This window comes from Periplaneta americana, chromosome 13, assembly GCF_040183065.1.
Source record: "Periplaneta americana isolate PAMFEO1 chromosome 13, P.americana_PAMFEO1_priV1, whole genome shotgun sequence".
Lineage (NCBI taxonomy): Eukaryota > Metazoa > Arthropoda > Insecta > Blattodea > Blattidae > Periplaneta > Periplaneta americana.
This window is the reverse complement of record NC_091129.1, coordinates 53,748,067-53,772,194: the sequence shown is the minus strand read 5'-3', so window position 1 is coordinate 53,772,194 and position 24,128 is coordinate 53,748,067. Positions and strand designations below refer to the sequence as shown.

The 24,128-nt window shown below is 34.8% G+C and overlaps 1 protein-coding gene across 2 annotated transcripts in view; it reads right to left on the bottom strand.

The window, feature by feature from the left end:
• LOC138711914 (cytochrome P450 6j1-like) overlaps window positions 1-11,159 on the bottom strand; it is a 90,781-nt gene extending 79,622 nt beyond the window's left edge. For both annotated transcript variants that reach the window (XM_069843217.1, XM_069843218.1), the window contains exon 1: window positions 10,937-11,159. The gene's annotated coding sequence lies outside the window, so the exon portion shown is untranslated. The remainder of the gene's footprint in view (window positions 1-10,936) is intronic.
• Between the last annotated feature and the right edge of the window lie 12,969 nt (window positions 11,160-24,128).

Below are 24,128 nucleotides of genomic sequence, written 5' to 3'. Positions count from 1 at the left end.
AGGTATTCTTTGAATCGGACTGTACAGTGGTGTGTTTCATAATAATGATATAAGCTGCGTGTATGAAAATATAAACAACGACTCAGAACGTTATCGCCAGTCATTCATGCAGCTCACATAAACAATATTGAGTCGCCTACTGGAAATGTCATCGAGGTCACCAAAATCGCTGCCTCCGGCTGTACAGTAATGGCAAAAAAATCGGACCGACGGAATAATCAAAGTCCCCGAAATGAGCCACTGCGCATGCCACGCCCGCATTCACAAGATAGCGAATAATCCATTGAAATTGTTGTAGTTTCGACTGCTGACGTAGCCCATTTCGAAAGTCATTAGAAAATATCATCATCATCTGCATTACGGTATGGACCATAAGATCCGTTCCACTCCAATCAAATCAAAACTGGTCCCGCCATCTTTTTGTGGGTCTTCCTGGGTTTCTTCTCCCACGGGGGTCGAGACTGTATATTGTTCTGGTAATTGACGTTTCTGGCATGCGCTGTATATGCTCCCTCCAATTGTTTTGATGTCTTCTTATTATATCTATAATATTGTGCATTTTTAATTCGGATCTAATGTCTTCACTTCTCTTTTTATCAAATAGTGTATAGCCAGCCACAAACCTCAAAAATTTCATTTCAACAGCCTCAATTCTTCTCTCGTCTTTCTTCCTTAAAACCCAGTTCTCACATCCATACAGTAAAGCTGGTAAAGCCATCACTTTGTAAAACTTTAGTAATGTTTCTTTCCGAACTTTCCTACCTAAAGTTCGACGTATTGTTCCACAAAAATAATTAAAAGCATTTAGCTTATCATCTATTTCTCGGATCTTGTTATAAGTGACGTTGCAGCCTAGATATTTGAACGTGTTCACTTGTTCTATGGTTTTATTGTTTAGTACAATTTTTGTTCTGATTGGATAAGATCCTAAGAATGCCATTAATTTTGTTTTATCTGTGGAGATAATCATATTATATTTACTGGCAACTTCATTCAATTTAATAATTGCTATTTGCAGATCATTTTCGTTACGGCTGACAATTACTTGATCGTCTGCAAATAAAAGTGCTGTAAAATTTACATTGTCAATATTAAAATGTTTAATCTTCTCAAACCAAAGTCTTGTTATTTCATCTATATATATATATTAAAAAGAGTGGGTGAGAAAGGGCACCCTTGTCGAACTCCTTGGTTTATTTCGGCCATTTTTTTTGTGCTATCTTGTATTTTAATCTGTATGACATTATTTCTGTATAAACTTTGTATCGTTTTGATAAGGTGTGGAGGTACTCCTCTATTAAATAGTATGTCCCATAATAATTCTCGGTCTACTCTGTCGAAAGCCTTCTCGTAGTCTATAAAAGCGAAATATGTTGGCAAATTAAATTCGCGACGTTTTTCTATGAGTTGGGTGATAATAAATAAACAGTCTACACATGACTTGCCTTTTCTAAAACCATGTTGTACATCCAGTATCATGCTATCAGTTATTGGATAGAGTCGTTTTTCTATTATTCGTGCATATAATTTGTAACAAGTATTTAAAAGACTGATGCCACGATAGTTTTCGCATTTATTTCTATCTCCTTTTTTATACAAAGGACATATTTGGCCTACGTGCCATTCATCTGGTATATAATAACTCTGCCAGCATACATTAATGAAATCCAAAATTCTTCTTTTCATTGTATCAGGTGCATACTTAATTAATTCTATATTAATTCCGTCGCTTCCTGGAGATTTCTTATTTTTGCTTGAAGCGATTGCTTCTTGTAGTTCTTCTAAAGTGATAGGATCTACATTATCGTCCGTTTCTTGTACTATTATGCATCTATCATCTACACTAGTCCAGAGATGTGTGTAGTATTGTAGCCATTCGTCTTCAGTTATTGAGTTCAGTTTTAACGTATCTTTATCTATTTTATTAAGGTGTTTCATAATCTTATATGCCTTATCTTGTCTTCCATGGGCATCATGTTCAATTTCACTTATATATCTATCCCAACTGTTTCTTTTAATTTGTCTTACTTTTCTTTTCGCTATAGCTGATTTTCTTTTATAGTCAATTTTCAATTCTACTTCATTTGCTGAACTTATCATTTTTAAGTAGGCTTGCTTTTTATTTTCGATTATTTCTTTTAATTCTTCATTCCAAAATTTTAATCCTCTGTTGTTATTTCTTTTCTTCCTTCTTCCGAGAGCCTCTCCTGCTGCTTTTGTTATTATTTCTTTGATATTGTTCCATTCAAGATTTATATTCTTACTTTTCGGGGTTATATTTATGTAATTTTCAAGTCGCGTTTCATAAAGTTTGCGAATACTATGATCTTTGAGAAGGTTTACCTTAAATAATGTCGATTCAGTTTGGTTTTCTTTTCTGGAGGACATTTTCTTCCATTTCTCATATATTGCAATTTTGGCAACGACCATGAAATGGTCAGATGATATGTCTGGGCCTCTAAATACTCTCACATCTTGTATCGTGGGCCACATTTTCTTATTTACTATAACGTAGTCTATTATTGTTGAGTAACCTCTTGCTGACCATGTGTATTTGTGAATTTTTTTATGTCTAAAGAAAGAGTTTGTTACTCGGAGTTCATTATGTGATGCAAACTCTCTTAGTTTATAACCGTTATTATTTATGACTTCTTCTCCTTCTGTACCACCTATATTTGTTATTGGGATTTTGCCAATTCTTGCATTTAGATCCCCAGCTATAATATAATAATCATTTTTATTAATTTTGTCAAGTATTTTTTGCAACTCTTCGTAAAATTCTTCAGAATCTTCATGTCTACCTTCTTCTGGGGCATATACACCTATTACCGTTAGATATCCCCTTTTTATCTTTATTCTAATAGTGAGAATTCTCTCGTTTATAAATGTATATGAATGGATTTTGTTTTTCCAAAATTTATTTATTAGAATGGCGACTCCAGCAGACGCTCTCTTTCCTTGGGGAATTCCACTATAAATCATGTCATATTTGTTTAATTCTTTAGAGCCTTTGAATTTCTTCTTAGTTTCTGTAATAATGGCCAAATCAATATTCATGTTGTATAATTCATGTTCTAATTCAATCTCTTTATTTGTCAGACCGCGTACATTCCAAGTTGCCAGTTTAAAAAATCTATCAATTCCAAGTTTTCGATTCCTGTTCCTTGCCTTAGTCGTTACAGGTAAATCAGTCCGGCTAATATTTGATTGGAGACTTTGAGTAAGATAATGTCCCCTAAAGAGGTTACCAACCCCTTGTAGGGTAAGATCATGATGGGGTTGCCATCTCAGAGTACTTGATCATTACTCCCTGTGTACTAGCCCCATCAGGAGGGTTGCCTCTTCCGCCAGTTTCGCCATGCTGAAGGTCTACTTCTCTGCCGATTCTGCCGTTGAGGTCTTCGCCGTAACCCTGGCAAGGAGCCCTCACAAGGTACTATCAGCCGGAGCCAGCTGAACCAAGTTTTTTTTTACAAGGTATTACTCCTTCCCCTCCTCCTTTTTCATCCGGGCTTGGGACCGGCATTGGCGGAGCTCATTAGAAAATAAGCTGGTAAAATTCGTGTTCTGGGAATAATAAGTTAATTAAGTAGTAAAATATCGCTGCAGTCGAAAAGTATTGGGAATAAATTTGAATAAGGAACAAAAAAAAAAAAAAGTTTCCTTTCCAGGCAGGATTCGAACCACGAAAGTCTTAGTTATAGGTCGCGCCAGGGATTTTGGCAGATCGATTTTCTTGATGTGAACTGGAGAGCGACTTCTCACCGCTGCAAGATCGGCTGTTATCTCTGTCGCAGTGGAATGGGTAGGACATAAGAGTAAACATGCACGCCCGAGTATTTGTGCACTCTGGACAGACACCTCCAAAAACTAAACAAATATTACAGTAGTCTATACGTGTCTTTGGTATTCCCAAGAAACTTGTTTGATTAATTAAAATGTGTCTCAATGAAACTTACAGCAGAGTCCGTATAGGCCAGTTTCTATCTGATGCTTTCCAATTCACTGCGGGCTAAAGCAAGGAGATGCACTATCACCTTTACTTTTTAACTTCGCTCTAGAATATGCCATGAGGAAAGTTCAGGATAACAGAATTGAACGGGTTACATCAGCTTTTTGTCTATGCGGATGACGTGAATATGTTAGGAAAAAAAACTCCACAAACGATTAGGGAAAACACGGAAATTTTACTTGAAGCAAATAAAGCGATAGGTTTGGTAGTAAATCCCGAAAAGACAAAGTATATGATTATGTCTCGTGACCAGAATATTGTACGAAATGGAAATATAATCTGTTATATATATGGAAATATATATGTATATGGAAATGTGTTAATCCTTAGTCAATAGATAAGACTGAGTTTTACGAAATACGAACATTAAGGGATGGAAAATGGGAGATAGTAATGATCAAAATAATTATACCGATTTATTTTGTTTAGCCAGCAGACGTGCAGCCTTTAAATTTAAAACAAAGATTCACTTATAAAATTGGGTTAGACTATTCCTCTCATCTCTCAGAATTGTTTCTAAAATGTATAAGGAAAGTAAAAAAATTCAATTTCATGTAGGCTACTCCCTTGAAATAACTTCATTTTTTTTTTTAACTTCCGAGCAGAGAGGAGAGAGAAAGAAGTCTACGATTTTAAAAATTCACTAAACTATATTTAACTAGAGACGTAAAATTTAAAATGAAGGTTACTCTCTACATTATTGGTTAAACATTCTTAGATTTTTTAAATACCATATCCTAAGGTACTGATGAAAAGGCAGAAGGGAGTGAGAAATCTCATGTTATCCGATCTCGATGAAAGTCGATATCTGGGGACCTTTGTGATCACAGAATACGAATAAGGTATTATTTAGTCCGACTTTGTCCCTAAAGTGGTGGAGTGGGACAAAAATGGGTGAAAAATTAAATTAGATATCTTAGGGGTTTTCGAGACGAAAATTACGAATAATACAATTTGTGCGAATTCAATATGGCAGTTTCAGTACTTTGAATTATATTTTTAAAAATTGAACATCGGATATCGCACAGGTAACACATGTACAGTATTTAAGGGGGTATGTAACACCTTTTGATAGTAGGCCTATACATTTAGTAAAATCCAAAGTGTAATTTCTACATATTCTGAATGAATGTTGTGCTGGAATTTAATATAGTCATCAGCCAATAACTCTAGATTAATAAACAACTTTTTATAATCCATTAAATACAGTATTTATTGTGAATGGTAATTACATTTTTCAATTGGTGGAATTTGTGCAGGGAAAATTGGTTTCTCCGATATTTTGTACGATTTCGAATATTTTAAAATGCTTTCTTCTCTGTTCTATTCACAATGTGCGTGTGAAGAAATTATTGCCCTTGTAATATCCATTACAATCCTATTTATTATACTCTTATATAAATCTAACTTCCGCAGCATGCAATTTTACCCAATTAACCAAATTATATTTTGATTATTAAGAAGAATCGTGATTTTATTAACTTGAATTGTCGCACCACCAGTAGACGATTCCTAGATTATTACTGGACAAATCTTGTATATTGATCTGGTAAGGGTAGGATTTTCCTTTTAATTAAGAATTAATTTAATTTAGAAAATGTAGGAGACGTAATGTAAAATTATTGCGAACGGAAGTCATTTACATTTATTAAAGGTATTCTTTGAGTAGGACTGTACCGTGGTGTGTTTCATAATAAGGATAATTGATATGAGCTGCTGTTATGAAAATATGAACGACTCAGAATGTTATCGCATCTCATTCTCGCAGCTTATACAAACAATTGGCTCGCCTACTGGAAATGTCATCGAGGTCATCTGCCAAAATCGGTCCCTCCGAGTAAAGCTGGTTTCAGAGCCTTGTTCACAGTGACAGCACGATAGACTGGTATAGTCGGAGGCACTGATTTTGGCAGATGACCTCAATGACATTTCCAGTAGGCGAGCCAATATTGTTTGTATAAGCTGCGAGAATGAGATGCGATAACATTCTGAGTCGTTCATATTGTCATAACAGCAGCTCATATCAATTATCCTTATTATGAAACACACCACGGTACAGTCCTACTCAAAGAATACATTTAATAAATGTAAATGACTTCCGTTCGCAATAATTTTACATTACGTCTCCTACATTTTCTAAATTAAATTAATTCTTAATTGAAAGGAAAATCCTACCCTTACCAGATCAATATACAAGATTTGTCCAGTAATAATCTAGGGATCGTCTACTGGTGGTGCGACAATTCAAGTTAATAAAATTACGATTCTTCTTAATAATCAAAATATAATTTGGTTAATTGGGTAAAATTGCATGCTGCGGAAGTTAGATTTATATAAGAGTATAATAAATAGGATTGTAATGGATATTACAAGGGCAATAATTTCTTCACACGCACATTGTGAATAGAACAGAGAAGAAAGCATTTTAAAATATTCGAAATCGTACAAAATATCGGAGAAACCAATTTTCCCTGCACAAATTCCACCAATTGAAAAATATAATTACCATTCACAATAAATACTGTATTTAATGGATTCTAAAAAGTTGTTTATTAATCTAGAGTTATTGGCTGATGACTATATTAAATTCCAGCACAACATTCATTCAGAATATGTAGAAATTACACTTTGGATTTTACTAAATGTATAGGCCTACTACCCCCTTAAATACTGTACATGTGTTACCTGTGCGATATCCGATGTTTAATTTTTAAAAATATAATTCTTAGTACTGAAACTGCCGTATTGAATTCGCACAAATTGTATTATTCGTAATTTTCGTCTCGAAAACCCCTAAGATATCTAATTTAATTTTTCACCCATTTTTGTCCCACTCCACCACTTTAGGGACAAAGTCGGACTAAATAATACCTTATTCGTATTCTGTGATCACAAAGGTCCCCAGATATCGACTTTCATCGAGATCGGATAACATGAGATTTCTCACTCCCTTCTGCCTTTTCATCAGTACCTTAGGATATGGTATTTAAAAAATCTAAGAATGTTTAACCAATAATGTAGAGAGTAACCTTCATTTTAAATTTTACGTCTCTAGTTAAATATAGTTTAGTGAATTTTTAAAATCGTAGACTTCTTTCTCTCTCCTCTCTGCTCGGAAGTTAAAAAAAAAATGAAGTTATTTCAAGGGAGTAGCCTACATGAAATTGAATTTTTTTACTTTCCTTATACATTTTAGAAACAATTCTGAGAGATGAGAGGAATAGTCTAACGCAATTTTATGAGTGAATCTTTGTTTTAAATTTAAAGGCTGCACGTCTGCTGGTTAAACAAAATAAATCGGTATAATTATTTTGATCATTACTACCTCCCATTTTCCATCCCTTAATGTTCGTATTTCGTAAAACTCAGTCTTATCTATTGACTAAGGATTAACACATTTCCATATACATATATATTTCCATATATATAACAGATTATATTTCCATTTCGTACAATATTCTGGTCACGAGACATAATCATATACTTTGTCTTTTCGGGATTTACTACCAAACCTATCGCTTTATTTGCTTCAAGTAAAATTTCCGTGTTTTCCCTAATCGTTTGTGGAATTTTTTTTCCTAACATATTCACGTCATCCGCATAGACAAAAAGCTGATGTAACCCGTTCAATTCTGTTATCCTGAACTTTCCTCATGGCATATTCTAGAGCGAAGTTAAAAAGTAAAGGTGATAGTGCATCTCCTTGCTTTAGCCCGCAGTGAATTGGAAAAGCATCAGATTGAAACTGGCCTATACGGACTCTGCTGTAAGTTTCATTGAGACACATTTTAATTAATCGAACAAGTTTCTTGGGAATACCAAAGACACGTATAGACTACTGTAATATTTGTTTAGATTTTGGAGGTGTCTGTCCAGAGTGCACAAATACTCGGGCGTGCATGTTTACTCTTATGTCCTACCCATTCCACTGCGACAGAGATAACAGCCGATCTTGCAGCGGTGAGAAGTCGCTCTCCAGTTCACATCAAGAAAATCGATCTGCCAAAATCCCTGGCGCGACCTACAAGGGTCGGTCCGGTTTTTTTTTTTTGCCATTACTGTACATTGTCAGGTGTCTTGATATCCCATCAAATTTATATTCATTTCACTAATTTATTGCATTACCAATTTAGTCTTGAACTGTTAACATTGTTTTCTAATTCACGTTAGACTTACTTTTCTCCCTTTGTATGAATCTTGAACATCTTTTCAAGATATCGTTTTCTTCTTTCTCTACAATATAACCCAGAAATTTAATTTTCCTAATAAATAAATAAATAAATATATATATATATATATATATATATATATATATATATATATATATATATATATGTATGTACATGAACCGTAATGTCATTAATTTGCAGGTAGTTATTTTTTTCGATATTTCAAACGAAAATATTTAATATAATTTTGATTCATTTTGCTCCCTTTTCGAGATACATTTTATAGCGTATTTTATAGCGTAATGAGTTAATTCTCAATATGCTGAACCAGTTGAAGAGTGGAGTATATTATGATAATAAATAATTGAAAGAATATTGTAGTTTTGTTCTTTAAATGTGCAGAAATTAGATTCGAAAAAATATTCCTCTTTTTAATATCTTTGTTTAATGAAAGGTTCCATTCGTTCAAATGAAAAATTTCTGCAAATTTAAAGGACAAAACTAAAATTATTTCAATCAATTATTATTATTATTATTATTATTATTATTATTATTATTATTATTATTATTATACACTGCTGACTGAGGATATTGGAAATTAAATCAGTGGCTTTACAAAAACACGCTATGAAATATTTTAGTATGCCTATACTAAAACAATTTTTATCTCGAAAAGAAAGCAAAATCGACCAAATTATGCTAAATTATTTTGTTGAAATATTTCAAAGAGTAACTTCCTGAAATTAATGACAATATTTAGGGTCGACTCTGCGTGTGTATATATATAGGGTGAATCATAAGTAATGTCAATAATTTCAGGAAATTTTTCTCTCAGATATTTCAAACAACAAAGTTTAACGCAATTTTGCTCGTTTTTTCTTCCTTTTCGAGATAAATTTGTTTCATATTAAACATTTCATAACGTGTTTTGGGGAAGCCATTGATTTAATTCTCAATGTTCTCAATGGCTTATGCTTAGTTAATTTAAGAGAGCAGTGTGTTATGATAATAAATGATTGAAAGAATTGTAGTTTTGTCCTTTAAATGTGCAGAAATTTGATCTGAACGAATGGAACCTTTCGTTCAACAAAGGCATTAAACAAACGAATATTTTTCCGAATCTAATTTCTGCACATTTAAAGAACAAAACTACTATATTCTTTCAATCATTTATTATCATTATATATATATATATATATATATATATATATATATATATATATATTTGATCCGAACAAATGTAAAATTGTCAAATTTCTTTGAAGGACGAAAAAAAAAATCAAATAATTAAAAGTTCAATAAACAAGACATAAAGCCCCGATTCAATATTTAGTCCATCTTCCTCCCATTTCGATCACATCTTGCAGTCAAGTGGGCATGGAATCGACTAGTCTTTTCAAATAGCGAATGTTCTCAGCTACGGCATCCCAGGCATCCTGGACTAGCTTCCACAAATCATCAGGACGTCTTGGGAGGGGGGATTGGGCTAATATTTCTGAATATGCTTCTTTAATTGTTCCCACATATCCTCCAAAGTATTCAAGTCCCGAGAGCGAAGAGGCCAGTCTATGTTCGATGTCCTGTCTCCTCGCAAACCAGTCTCGAATCGTTTGAGTTGTGTGGCCTGGATGATTATTCTGCTGAAATTGAAGAATTTCAGCATGATATAACAACCTAGGATGAAGAACCATATAGCGTTCCAGCAACCGTTGATATTTCTGCTGGTTCAACTTCACGTGAATCCCACTCCACGACGAGAAATCCACCCCCAACACGTCACAAACAATCTACCATTGCGGGCACGAATGGGAGCGTATATTTAGTGGTCGTATCGGGTGCCAGGAGGACAATATACAGGAGTAGGTCCTTCCTTTGTAGTAGAAAAGGTGACTTCAGCAGGAAAGATTACCCTTTTCCAATCCCGATTAGGCCTACCATTTCCCACTGCAAAGACTAAGCCCTCTTCTATATTCCTTCTCATGAACCTCCCTAGAAATGACACGTCGAGATCTCAAATTGGCGGCCTTTAAACGATTTCTCACGGTCTGGTCGTGGCCATGGAAATTAAGAACTCCTTTCAAAATAGCAGCGGTATGAAAGGGATTCCTTTCAACCTCTGCCGCTAATCTGACGTCCTGATGTGGTATTGAAATTTTCCTTCTACCACTCCCAGCTTTCCGGCCAAAAATTGCCGAACGCTTATAATTTTGCACCCATCTCCGAGCTATCCTTCCTGAAACGTGGAAACGCCTACCTGCCTCGGATGCCGAAAAACCAAGGTGAATCATAGTTCGTATTACACTTTCTTTCGTTCCTGCACCTCTTTGTGGAGCCATGTCAGTCGAAGTCGCAGGCAGAAATGGCGTCGTGACTTTCTTGAAGAGTCAGCCTCTACCTAGGTCTAAAAATAATGGCAAAGCATTCGCAATGATAAAAATATACATTACCTTTACCTGCACAGTCTTAGAAAAGAGTTTTGCCGCACATATACTTTACAAGTCCAGAAAGGCCGCAGTGCGCATGAACAGAAGACAAGCGACCTGGTTCACTAGAGAACGACTATTTGAAGTAATAAAATAAGTTTTGTTTCATTATATGTCTGATCATGCGCACTGCCTTGTTTGTGTGATTTAGGGCTATAAAATATCTGTGCGACAAAACTTTTTTCTAAGACTGTACATAAAAGTATGCTTCCCTTTCGCGAATCGAACTAATTTTCGCTGGATTGTATTAATAATGCGATATTAATACTTACGTGTTCTTTCTGAATTCGTGTTGCAAGTTAATTCACGTTAGGAATATTTATCTCTCTGAAGTAAATCAACAGTTCACCTAACACAAGCTATTTTTCTTTATAGGTAGGTCTACTCCTTTTCTGTTGTATAAAAATAATTACACCAGTTTGAGTTCAGATCAACTAAGATTCAAGCACTCCAAGTTCACACTCTCACATAGTGCTGCTGCAGAAATAGTACTGCCATATTTTGTAGCAAGGAATGACTTTGGAGTCTGTAATCGATTGTTGAAAAAAAGTGATTAGATATAATACACAAGTCATCATCGGTCTTGCATTGCATATTCTTCATGTGCGCATGAGGTACTCGTATTTTTCTTACGCATGACCTATTTGAGTGCGGTTCAGTTGTTGATGGAGAAGACAGTCGTAACGAGATTAGGGGTTAGAATAGGTCTGGGTCAGAGGAAAGAAGGCAAAGAAACTCAGATTATAGTGGAGGCAGATTAGACCAAATTTTCTGTGTCATTATTCCAAATTAGTTACAAAGCGAAACTTATATACAATACAGATGCTGTCTTATAATTAATGTCTGTTGTGAAACAGGAATTTAATTGGAATGTGAAGCGACAAGAAATTAATCTTTAAGAAGGCCATTAGATTCAATGGTCTTGCGCCAAATTTTGTTATCTCACGATGATGCTAGTTTTTATGCAAAGAATTCGGTGATATCCATTTCAACGGCTTTCAAGTTGGGTGCAAAGCGTTTGCGCCAGATTTATTGTTTATTTGCAATTGAAAAGTACGGTCATATTTAAGGGTAATGAGTTTGCGCCAACGACAGTTTTGGGTAAGAATTTTCATTTTTCTTAAGTTGGTAGAGCACGAAATCTGCTAGTGCACGATACCCAGGTGGCGTGTTTTGTTCTAGTAGGCACATTGAGTGGGAGGATATAAACATTGGGAGGGAGACTAGTGGCTAGTGAAGGTTGTCACGGAGGTAATCCAAAGGTGCAGCAATAGAGGACAGGCCTTACTTGTAAGAGATGTTTTTAAGTTTCGCAAGGCGTACACATATGTACAGTAGATGGACGTATCCGTTGGCGTTGTACAGTGAAGAATTGCCCTGCCAAAATAACAGTCTTAAACAGTGAAACGAAAATTTTAGGCGGCCATAATCACCAAGGTAATGAAAGAGATCTCGTAGGCTAAAAATACGTGCGTCGTGTAAAAGGAAAGCGACTAGTGATTTAAGTGAACAACCAGGCATCATAATAATATACGACATTCAATGAGAATCCAGAGCCTTGTGCTAGTGTACTGTATTTCACTGACGTTAAACTATTACGAGAAGCAATCTACAGAGAACCACGTCACCATATCGAAACTACCAACAACCTTACTTGAAGTTCACGAAGCTGTAACTGAATTGCAACCAATGTCCTCCACTAACGAAGATTTTGTATCGTATCTAACATCTTAAATATTTTTTGTACCAACCTATGAAAAAAAAGTTGCATATTGCGTTTTAGTTACTGGCACAAATGCAATACGGATATACAGCAACTCATTTGGCGCAATTACAAGTGGCGCAGTCATGGTGGCCCGTTCAAGTTTTGGAAATTTTTCCTCGTGGGAAATAAGCCATGGATAGTAATCTGAAAGATCAGGGCTTTGTATTATGTCAAGTGTGGTAGCAATTCGATTACTCCCAATTCCTGGATTTTTTCCATGGCATTTCGAGCGACATGGGGTCTCGGATTCTCCTGTTGCAAAAGAATTTTATTTCGATTTATTAATGCTGGGCGGAGACGAATGAAGACTGGTATAGACTCCCCGGCGACAGATATAATTGGGCCCCGTGAGTAAAAAAGGTTAACAGCATTGACAACAGTAGTAATAATAATAATAATAATAATAATAATAATAATAATAATAAATAATAATAATAATAATAATAGTAATAGTAATAATAATAGTGATAATAATAATAATAATAACTCACCTTTTGCTGGAGAGCCAAACTTATTTATTAATAATTTTCTTCCCTTAAATATAAGTGTCTACAAAGGAACTTTTCTGCAATTTAAGGAGGCAAAATAATGAGCTGTCTTTTCAAAATCAATCTCAGCCAAATTTCATGTTCAGTACTCGTAAAACTTAAATAATTTTTTAGCCTGATTGTGTCATGCGATTTCTTAATTCATGTTTTATTAATTTCAGTTTAGAGAGACGTTCACCAGATAAATTGGTTACAAAAATGTCAGATAAATTCTCATAGCAGTGTCCATATTGGAGAATGGTGACAAAATAGTATCATTTTTCACATAACTTTGTAGGTTATGAATAATATCTTTGTAATCCTAATCATGTCCAGCATATTCTTGCAAAGATGCCGTATTCACTTTCAGGGATAGAGCAAAGTGACGACATTCAGATATCAGCTCTGCAGAAATAAGATCTCTAATACAAAAAGTTGCGAGATTTTCAAAATACTTGCTTCAATATTTCTGAACTGTCAAATACCAAATTTCTGAAAATTGTCCACATATGTTTTACATGGGAGTTCCGAAAGTTTCTTAATACTTTATTTTCATTCTTTAGCCTTCTTTTGCTTAGCACAATCACTTGCAGAATTACTGATTAGTAATGATATTGAACAGTATTAAATAGAAAATAAAATTTAATTATCTAGTAGACTCACTGATGTCTTTCCTGTCCTTGATGGTTTTATACTCCTTGTCTTTTAGTAAATCCTCTTCCATTGTCTTTGCTGCATTTGGAAATTGGTCTTAATATTCCCGAGTTGCTTGAGTATTTCGATTTGCCCTGATGGTTTAAATTTTTCTGTTGCTCCCTTCTTAGCTAGTTGGACAGTATTCTCGTTTCCCAACATGCCAACGTGTGCTGGGATCCATTGGAGAATGATTTGTTTATTTATTTCTATTGTTTTCATTAGTTTTCTTATTTCCTGGATGTTATTTGTTGTTCTGTTGCTGTAGTTAACTATGCCTTCTATTGCTGGTTTGGAGTCTGTTAGTTTTTTTGTTTATGTGTGGTCTGTATAGGATGTTTTGGAGTGCTGCTTTTATTGCCACTATTCAGTGGCGTATACTGGTTTAAGGGTCTGGGCTACCACTGACCCTATTATTACACAAAATATATTTTTAAAACCCAATAATAAAATTCGTTACCTATTTATATGTGAATTCCAGACGTCTTGATTGGGACGAAAATACTTTGATGACTTCGTCATTCAAATTACAGTTGGGCCGCTTGCGAAGTTTCTGTAGAAATGACTTTTCAATTGACATAAGTGCCAAGCCGGATAAACGTTCTTGTGTATGAGTTGATCTACTGTAGGATTTTATTCTCTTCAACGCAGAAAATGTTCTTTCTACCGATGCTGACGTAGTTGGTATTGTCACAATTAATGTTGCCAATTTAAGGACTTCAGGAATAACTTGGTTCAGCTGGTTTTCATATATCGTCGTTAAGATAGCAAAACCTCGTATCTAAAAAATTGACGATTTCGAGCTCTGAGTTTCATGATGTTAAACAACACGTGCCGCACAAGATGCAAGAACCCGCATCTCAATATGTTGAATAATAGCAGCACAATGTAGACGTATCAAAACCTTGTATCTCGCGATGTTTATACTTTAAGGTGTTAAAACTCGTATCTCAACATACATGTTTATCGCACAACAATTGGCCATTCTGTGCTCCAGTTTTAAGATTCCATAACTTGTATCTCATCATTCCAATTTACCGCGTTATGATTTGCCGCCCTTTTCTGTTATTACCAGACATCGGACCCTAGGGCAAATGCCTATTTTGTTTCTTTAGGAGAAAAGTAAAAATAATTATTAATATTTGTGTTTCATGGAAATTGAAAGGTATTCAAAGAGTTTTATAGTGCCCTAAAATGCCCTAAAACGGTTATTAGAGCCTAATTTGTTAATATTCGCCTAAAAATGCCTAACTCACTGTAAAGTTTCGCATTTTACTCTTACTTTTTATAATTTATGCATGCATTCACTGCGAAATTTAAGGCATTTAAAAAGTGGAAAGTTTGCTTCACACCGGCCATGAAACCATTGATAAAGGAAACAAAATGTTTTGAATCTCACGACACTCGCAATAGATTTCACCGAATTTAACATGTTTGGAGGCATAGATGCCGACAAAGAACCAACCTTAGTTTTGAAGCAGGCAACAATCACAACATGTGCTGCTACCGATTTAGAGATATACTATACTATAAAAATGACTGTTTTCGGTCTGAAACCGATTAGCTGTACTGCCCTTCAGAGTGTCATAAAATCACAATTTTTGGAGAAAGAGTGTTTTTGAAATATTTATGAAAAGTCATAAAACTGCGAATTAGTAGGGTAAACCGTTACAAAATATTTAAAAGAATGGCCCTTTTAGTGTTAACACTACCAGGAAATGCAACAATAAGTGGAACTTTGTATCTTTGTCCACTTGAATCTCAATAACAACGGTTCATTTGAATGCTCGTTAACAGTTGCTCTTTCCCTCACCTTATTTGTGTTGAGAAGTTTTGAGCGGTAGGACGTTTTCCTGTGAAGTTTAACGCGATAATGCCGAAAAATATAAGTGCAAAATCTACATTGATCCGGTAATGGCTAACAGAATATTCAGAATTCACTTATGATGGAAAAATAATATTCTGCAAGATTTGTAGCAAACAGGTATGTAACAATAGTTGAAATATACAAATTCTATTAATTTTAATGAGTAGGCCTATAATATTTATACATTGACTCAGCTATCCTGAGGTATAATTCTTTTTAAGACCACTACACTTTAACCTTTTAAATTCCGATAGTTAAAGTATTTGCAGGTCATTAAAATTTTGATTGTTCGAACCCATTAACTTTGTGATAGAAAAACGGCAATACAACAATTAGGATTTTACTTTAATTCAGTTTACTTTACATTTTTAGATTTCGCAAGAAAAGAAGTGCCACCTAAAGCAGCATGTGCAAGGAGCGGCTCATAAGGCTAAAGCTCAGCAGAAAAATCAACTGCAACAAACTTTACTAACACAGCCTACTTCATCCAATCTCAGCAGCAATTTCTATGCTGATTTAACCAGAGCGTTTGTTGCTGCTAACATTCCCTGGAATGCAATTGAAAATCCGGTTTTAAGACACTTTTTACAAAAATACTGCAAACAAAATATCCCATCTGAGTCGACCCTAAGAAAAAATTACTTAGGCAGAATATACAATGAAACTTTAGCTTCCATTCGGGAGGATATAGGTGATTCTTACATATGGGTCTCTGTGGATGAAACCTCAGATCCTATGAATAGGTATATAGCAAATATGGTAGTAGGAAAACTTAGTCCTGATGGACCTTCGATTCCACACCTCGTATGTGTTAAGGAACTTTCGAAAGTGAATAGCCAAGCCATTGGTTATTTTGTAAATAAAGGCCTACAGTCTTTATACTCAGGTAATATAGACGATTCTAAAGTTCTGTTGTTTTGTACTGATGCTGCCTCATACATGGTTGCTGCAGCTCCACTTCTTAAAACATTTTATCCTAACCTCAAGCATGTAACCTGTCTAGCACATGGCCTTCACAGGGTTTCTGAAACAATCCGGAATAAATTTCCTCTTGTCAATTCGTTTATTTCTAACACACAAAAAAAAAAAATGTTTTTGTAAAGCCCCATCCAGGATTTCAATATTCAGAGAGAACTTTCCAGATATCCCACTCCCACCTCAGCCGGTTGTTACACGATGGGGAACCTGGATTCAGTCAGTGGTGTATTATTCTAAGTATTTTAAAGAGTGGTCACAGTTATTGATAAATTACCTGAAACTGATAGTGCAGCGTGTGTGAAAGCAGTGAAAGATTGTCTGAATGACTCACGAGTGAAAAACGATATTGCCTACATAACATCAAACTTTTCTTTCATACCTGCAAGCATTGAACAATTAGAACATGAAAAACAATATCTTTGTAGCCAAATAGCAATAGTAAAGGAAGCTCAAGTGAACATACATTCTGCTTTGGGCGAAACTGGGAAAAAAGTTAAAAATAAGTGGGACAACGTATTAAATAAGAATGTAGGATTTTCATTGTTGGAAAACGTATCAAGAGTGATATCGGGGGAAAGTGTAAATGTTGCAGTAAGTATTGATGTTTCTATTGTACCTAATTAAAAATTTGCGCCTCTCACATCAGTTTCGGTTGAAAGAAGTTTTTCTGCTTTCAAAATGATTCTCAGTGACAAAAGGCAAAGGTTAACTGTGGAGAATTTAGAAAAAAATTCTGGTGGTGTACTGTGCAGATAATTATAATAAAGTCTGAGCATGGAACTGAATTTCAATAACTTAAAATGAATAATCTTGATATCAATAATCATTATTTCATTAGTTTCAATATATTAAATTTGTGCAGCTCTGTTTATAAATATAATATAGTATTCTTTTTTAATGTTTAAACAAATTTTTTTGTGCGTATTTTAGTGTATAACTAAAAATTTCAGTGAAAGAAATAAGTATGATACCTTGATGTGCCTAAAATGCCTATTTTCATTAAAATAGAGCCTAATTTTACCAATTTTGAGCTTATTTTAGGCGCCTAAAACTGCAATTTTTAGTGCCTAAAAATCCGATGTCTAGTTATTACATTATTGAATTTATTCATGGAAGTTGATAGAACTGTTTAGTAATCGAAAATCTATTAAAACTATTAATTTTGTGTCCATCATATATATTATGCGAAAGCGAATTAATCTCTGAAGTGAACAACAGCAGCTGGTTACACATTAGAGATGGTAAGTAAATAAATCACTTGAAATACTAATTCAGAATCTGTTAGCAAAGTAAGGTTAGTTATCCTACGAAACACTATCCACGTTATTATTTACACTCATTAACTATATAATCGGCACATTACAGTTTGTAGGTAAATTATTTCTAAAGTAAGACTAAAGTGTCTGAATTACAAATAAAACCCAAAGTATTGTACTTTCAAAATGGAAAGTTGTATATCTGGATATCAAGGATTCTACTTATTTCAGGATAAGGAATTACAACCAAACACACGTTATCAATCAAGAGGGAGAAAGATTCTTGAAATGACACTGCAATTAACTGAAGAATTATCCACATCAGTGAAATCTCCAGTATTGTCGCCTCTGTTGCCAATGCTGCCGATACTATCACCAGGACCACCACCACCACCAGCACCAGCAGTAGCAGAACCAACACCACCACCACCACCACCACCACCACTACCACCACCACCACCGACAACAAAAACAGGTACAAAGGATTATAATACTTCAGTTATGAGCCAGATAGAAGGTAGCGATTTTGAAGACAAGAGCTCAGGTTTTGAGCCTAGCAGTGACACTATGTCTGAAGAATCAGATGTTGATGATCCAGCGCCCAGAAGAAAAAGGAGGAAGAAAATTAGTTATACAAGATCGAAGAATACCACAAGTAAGGGAACTGATCACAAAAGAGACCATAATCTAGGAGAAAATGAAAATGAGGGTATAACAGATGAATTTATTCTGTTAGAAAATGAGAGCTTTGATGTAGGCATAAGAGATCACTCACCAATGCATATTGACAGTCTTAAAGAACAGGAACTTGTAAATGTTACAGAAGGAGTTGTGAAAATTAAAAAACGTGCTCAAAAAGGAAAAGCAGACCCCACACTGTGGAAAAGAAATAGGCCTAAAACAAAAAATTTTAGAATGAAAGGTGAAGAATATAAGAGCCTTAGTAAAAAAAGAAAGGAAGGCAAAATAGAAATAACAAGAGAGCCTCGTCAAATTGTACCGCGGTGCTCATCCTAATTGTGTTTAAGATCAAAAAACAAAAGAAAGTGCTCTTCCATAACTGAAGAGAACCGAACTGAAATATTTAAATTTTTCTGGTCTCTGGGATCAAAGAAAAATTTATGTTGCTACTCTGGTAAACAGGAAAGATGTTAAACAAAAATCAACAATAGGAGAATCAAGAAGAAAATGCAGTTTCCAGTACAATTAAAAAATAAAGGATAATGTAATACCTGTGTGCAAGGAAATGTTCCTTTCAACGTTAGGGATTGGTGAATGATCGGTCAGCAGTTGGGTCAAAGACACAGCAGAGGGAGATTCAAAATCAAAGGAAGTTCGTAAAGATGGAAATAGGGTAATGAAAGATAATGTTTCTAAATTTCTTGATAAAATTCCGAAATTGCCATCCCATTATTGCAGATCATCTACTTCCAAGCTTTATTTGGAGCCACATTTCTCATCATTCAGTGAACTTTATAGAGTATTTAAAGAAGAGTGCAACAGCTGCAATAATATTCAACCTGTCGCTGGTAGAGACTCATTAAGGAACATAACATTGCCCTTTTCAAACCAAAGAAAGATGAGTGTGATCTGTGCCTTTCTTATAAACTACACAATATTTCAGATGATGATTATAATGCACATCAGTTGAAGAAAGAGAGCAAGACAGGAAAAATCTGTAGACAAAAAGGAAGCGGAAGAAGGTAAATGCTGTGTGTTTACCATGGATGTTCAAGCGGTGCAGCTAGTTCCTGCTACTCAAGCCACTTCTATGTATTTTAAACAGAAATTAGCATGTCATAATTTCACAATTTACAATTTAGGAGATGGATCTGTAGTATGTTATGTTTGGCATGAAGGGGAAGGGGGACTGGACGCCAACGTGTTTGCAACATGCATTGCAAATTTCTTGGACACAGAAATAAAAGACTGCGATAAAAATAAAAACAAAATATTTTACAGTGATGGCTGCTGTGCCCAAAATAGAAATGCAGTCGTCTCTAATGTATTGCAGCATTATAGTGGAACAACGATTATGCAGAAATACCTGGTGAGAGGGCATACCCAAATTGAATGCGACAGCGTCGATTCTACAATTGAGAGAAGATAGAAAAACAGGGATCTGTACTCCCAAGCCAGTTACGTTCAAATGATAAAAGAAGTACGATGTAGTAAACAAGGGCAGTACAAAGTGAAATATTTATGTCATGAGTTTTTCAAGGATTACTCTGAAATTCAGTATTACAAGTCAATACGTCCAGGAAATAAAGTTGGTGAGCTGTGTGTTACTAACATTTCTGCACTGAAGTATACTCCAAAGGTTGGTATTTTATACAAGTTGAATTTTGACAACGATTGGAAATTAATTCCTAGACACCCAAATACAATCATCGGAAGTGAGAAACAACTTTATGCTGGACCTATTCCTATTTCTACACAAAAATACGTCGATCTGATGTCTTTAAAGCCGGTTGTTCCAAGAGACTATCATCCATTTTACGAGGGTCTTCTTCATAAATAATTCAGTAGATAAAGGACATAAAATGTGTAATACCATTGTGTTATTGTAGGTATACTGCATTACTGTATTTGAATTATATTAAGTTCCTCCAATTAAACTTGGGTTAAATTAAGATATGTTAAATTGTTTATTTCCTTCCTTTCCCTATGAGATCGATTTTCAGTAAAATGCAAAAACTCGTAACTTTATCTTTTTTTCAAAGTTGTTTGTGTTAAAACCTCGTATCTCACAAAAAGGCCCCATAATTTATTTATAATGCGTAGTTAATATGAATTATACACATTCAACATTTGGTTTAATAGTAGATATTAAACAATATTGGTGTCACACAGATTGAATCAAAATTGTGGATATGAGACAGTTTTTTCAGTTTCCTGAAAATTGTAGGTTTCTGAGATACGAGGTTTTGCTATCTTAACGACGATATGACAGATAATATTTCATGGATATGTTTGTTCGAAAAATCAAAGACTTCTGCTGAATATATTACACTTAATTCATTTTTCAAACGTACTTGATCAAAGTGACTGTTATAGGACTGAAATAATTTGTTTAGTGCCTCATTCGGGAAGTTTTCTCTATAAGCAGAAAATTTTTGAGAATCTAGAAGATATGTGAACTGAAGCTTTCCATAATCAGAAAATCTGTCAGTAATTTCCATGTGCATACGATCTAGTATGCTGTAGTACAGCTGCCTGTATTTCAATTCATCATCTCCTTTTCTTCGCTTTAATGGTGGTTCCATTGTATTGTCTGAAGAATTTTCATTTTCCATATTACTCCATATGGACGGAAACCCACTACGTCTGAACTCGGATATAGTATGTTTTATCTTTGATACCTCTTGCAAGCAGTATGCTATGTCTAGACTTTTTGTCTGAAGAATATTGTAGAGCACATCTGTATGTGCGAACACTCTAGCATAGACTTCAAGAAGAAATATATTCTGAAACTGTGTGAAAAAATACAAATATCCTTGAGCCTGCACAATTACATCATCATCCCAGTTTTCTTCAGAGTCATTACAAATGATATTTTCAAAGAAAGCAGTCAGTTGTTCTCTTTATTCCTTTACTGTATTTACAAGCCGAGATGTAAAATTCAATCTAGTTGGTGCTACTTTTGGGAGTTTCTTTTTCATAAATTCCTTGAGTTTTTCTGATCTTTTAGGAGATGATGAGAAAAATGCAGCTAAACCCGACAGTGTTTTGAAAAAAAATGCGGCATTCTGGAATGGATAAAGTAGTTTGTTGCAAAACTAAATTGAGAACATGGCTGTAACAATGGACAAATAGTGCTTGAGGATACTTTTCTTGAACTTTTGTTTTTAAGCCATTAATATTTCCCGCCATAACTGAAGCACCATCGTATGTCTGTGCAATTAACTTATTGCCGACATTGTATTCTGCTATAACACCTTCCACATGCTGAAACAAAGCAGCAGCAGTTTTGCCCGAACTGACATTTGTGAATGCTATAAACCGTTCTTGAACATTGGCAGTACTGTCGACGTATCTTAAAACTGTGGACAATTGACTCTGATTAGAGCAGTAACTTGTTTCATCAACAACAATGGCCACAATGGCCACAAAGGTGCTTCTTCTATTTCAGATTTTATGTTCTTTATCATAACCCCACTTATAGCAAATATTAAGTCATTCTGAATTGCGGGAGAAGTACCACGGAATACTGTTGAACTCTCAAGATGATTGGCCAGTAAATGGTCAGATTCACTTAAGGAACTTAAATATTCAATATAATTTCCTCTATTGTCTGATTCCACACTCTCATTATGACCCCGAAAAGCCAATTCTTGTTTTCCTAGAAAGCAGACTGCGTTAATAAGACGCAGTAAAATCTCCCGATTTTTTTTCACAAGAGCATTGTGTTGGTTGATGTGTAGAACTTTTTGCTTATCTAGCTGTAAATCAATTCATGTCTTCCCAAAGTTTGCAAAGTTCATGCTACTATAAATATGAGCTTTTGATTTGTCGTGTTTTAGGACTGCCATTCGAAGGGAGTTCATATTAGAAAACCCCTCTTTTGACCACACATTAGTTTCGCGGCTAAATAACAAACATGGCCAGCAAAATAGTTTAGACAGTTTAGAACTACCACACAACCAATTCCACTTACCATATGATGTTGAAGTGAAATGGCGTGTGTACTCACGCTGTTTTTCTTTTACGTCCATGGACAAATTTAACTCAGGAGTTGGTCTTTCCATTTTCACAATTTCAACTTTCTCGTTGTATGTACGACGGTTAAAAGGCACTTTTAATAAACCTTCTATTACATAGTCATTTTCAACACAAACCTCTCCAGAAACTTGTTCTGCCATATTTTTCACAATATCACTTAATTGGGAAATTAAAAACTTAATAATTCACAATTAATATAACTCTTAGACACTCGAACAAATCACAAATTTAAAATACTGCACTGCAAGAACACAATCCCATTAATGAGCTAGCGTACTAAGCATATTGTTGCTTCGCGCCTTCCAAGAAACCGATTACGAGAGCGGCAACTCACCCACCTACAGTGCACGATGGAAACAGGAGGGAGCGGGGGACGGGCAGTTGTGCGACGTGAGGGGAACGGTCACAGGCTACCCTTCCGGCAGCAGCGGTTTCTCCAGTGATGCCGCCTTGACAACTTGTTTCTTTTCGAGAGCAGAGAGTGCATATAAATCTAACAATTACTTTAATTTTAATTACTGTAGTAAAACTAATACGGTAATACAAAATTATTACATTATGTTATATTATAAACTTTTTCTTTTGTAATTTCCTTGGGCTACCGCCGGTAGCCCCGGTAGTCCGCAAAATACACCCCTGCTACTATTTCTCCATCGTAATTATTGGAGTTTCTGCCTAAAACTGTATATTGTGAGAAATACTTGCAAACTATGCCTGCTCCTGCATCTTCTTTGTTGATGAAGGACCCATCCGTGTATATTTGTAACCATTCTGTATGTGGGTACCTTTCATTTATCGTGGCTAGTGCTATTGCCTTCATTTCTTCCAGCACTGACACGCTATCACAATATTATTTGTATCACAATATTACCAAACTTTACCCTATGTTGCATAACATTGACCTTAGATAATATGAACTTGTAGTACCGACCTATATATATATATATCTGTGTGCGTGCGTGCGTGTGTGTGTGATTTTCCTCAGTGTTGTATACTTATAATTTCATTTGACTTTGTTATTCTTGTAATTTGTAATATTGGTTCACTTACCGCTTGCATATTCATTGAGTGTAACTTCTAGCCTTATATTATTTTGTAATTATTATTTAGTATGTTCGCATTATTTTACTCGACTTTTGCTTGTATAACTATATAAATTTTTATTACTGTTCTTTAAATATCAATCTGTAAAATTGTATCAGCTTCTTTTGTTTCTGGGCTAAGTGGAAGAGAAGGCCTGATGGCCTTAACTTCGCCAGAATAAATAAATAGATATTATTATTATTATTATTATTATTATTATTATTATTATTATTATTATTATTATTATTGTTGTTGTTGTTACCTAAGATCACAAAAATACATGTCAGAACATAATCATATGAATAGCGAATTGGTTTACAATAAGACAGATTGTTCGATAGTCATTTGTATTTTCGATACCAAAAAGATTATCATGAAGCAATATGAGAAGAGAATACGTGCGGCAAATTAAAAAAAATATATAAAAAAGAGGGGCGAGAGGGATAAAATAGGACAGAGAGTGAGAGAAAGAGACAGAGGAAGAGGTAGAGGAAGCGGGGAAAGTGTGATAGAGTATTAAACAATTCTTGCTTATGAGTCAGCCATTATTGTTTTCAAACATAAATAAGTCTG